Source organism: Pygoscelis adeliae, unplaced genomic scaffold (assembly GCF_000699105.1).
Source record: "Pygoscelis adeliae isolate BGI_AS28 unplaced genomic scaffold, ASM69910v1 Scaffold47, whole genome shotgun sequence".
In the NCBI taxonomy this organism is placed as follows: Eukaryota; Metazoa; Chordata; class Aves; order Sphenisciformes; family Spheniscidae; genus Pygoscelis; species Pygoscelis adeliae.
The window spans coordinates 582819-583521 of record NW_008825255.1 but is presented as its reverse complement, the minus strand read 5'-3'; the positions used below and the strand labels follow the sequence as shown (position 1 = coordinate 583521).

General features: G+C 59.0%; 1 protein-coding gene across 1 annotated transcript in view; it reads right to left on the bottom strand.

Annotated features, from left to right (window-relative positions):
- DAB2 (Dab, mitogen-responsive phosphoprotein, homolog 2 (Drosophila)) overlaps positions 1-279 on the bottom strand; it is a 27456-nt gene extending 27177 nt beyond the window's left edge. Inside the window, exon 1 of the mRNA XM_009329428.1 lies at positions 124-279. The gene's annotated coding sequence lies outside the window, so the exon portion shown is untranslated. The remainder of the gene's footprint in view (positions 1-123) is intronic.
- Between the last annotated feature and the right edge of the window lie 424 nt (positions 280-703).

Here is a 703-nt window from a genome sequence, read left to right as displayed (position 1 = left end):
CCAGCCCCCGGCGCCCGCGTCTCCGGGGGAAACGCCCCCCCCCCGACACTTTCCCCCGGTGACAGTCCCTTTCCCCCCCCATAGGCTTTGCGAGAGCCGAGCCCCGCTCGCAAAGCTACTTACAGCCTAGATCCGTGCCGATCCGTGCATGATCCGACGGCTGCAGCCGGTAGCCTGGCTGGGACCGGGGGCCCGGTTAAATATTCAGTTGTACTCTCGCCTTCAGATTAGTTAGCCAGTCACAGCGAGAGATATGGTTTTAATCAGATGCTGGCAGCTGAGGACTACACAGGAATGTGCTATGATGTTTTTGCTGCTTCGTCATGGCTACTCCCCCTCAACGTGTCGGTGCTCACAAGCTTAACCCCTTGCGAGCCGCCGCTCCGGCCCCTGCTGCAGGGGTGGGGGGAGCTGGGGCCCGGGACAGCCCCCTCCCAGGAGGGGGTCGGAGCCCCCCGGAGGACACGCCGGGAGTGGAGTGGAGTGGGAGACCGGGGGACGTTGCGGGGTCACAGAAGCGTGTGGCGCTCACTCTTTGCAGGGCACAGGTATTTATGCTTCTTAGGCAACAACAGGCCGAAATGTTCTCCTAGAAAACGAAGTCCCCTCATGTGTCTGCATAAACGTGGGTGCAGTGATGGTGCTAAAAAATCCAAATCCAAACCAACATATCTTTTTTCCCTTTTCTTTTTTTTTTCCCCCC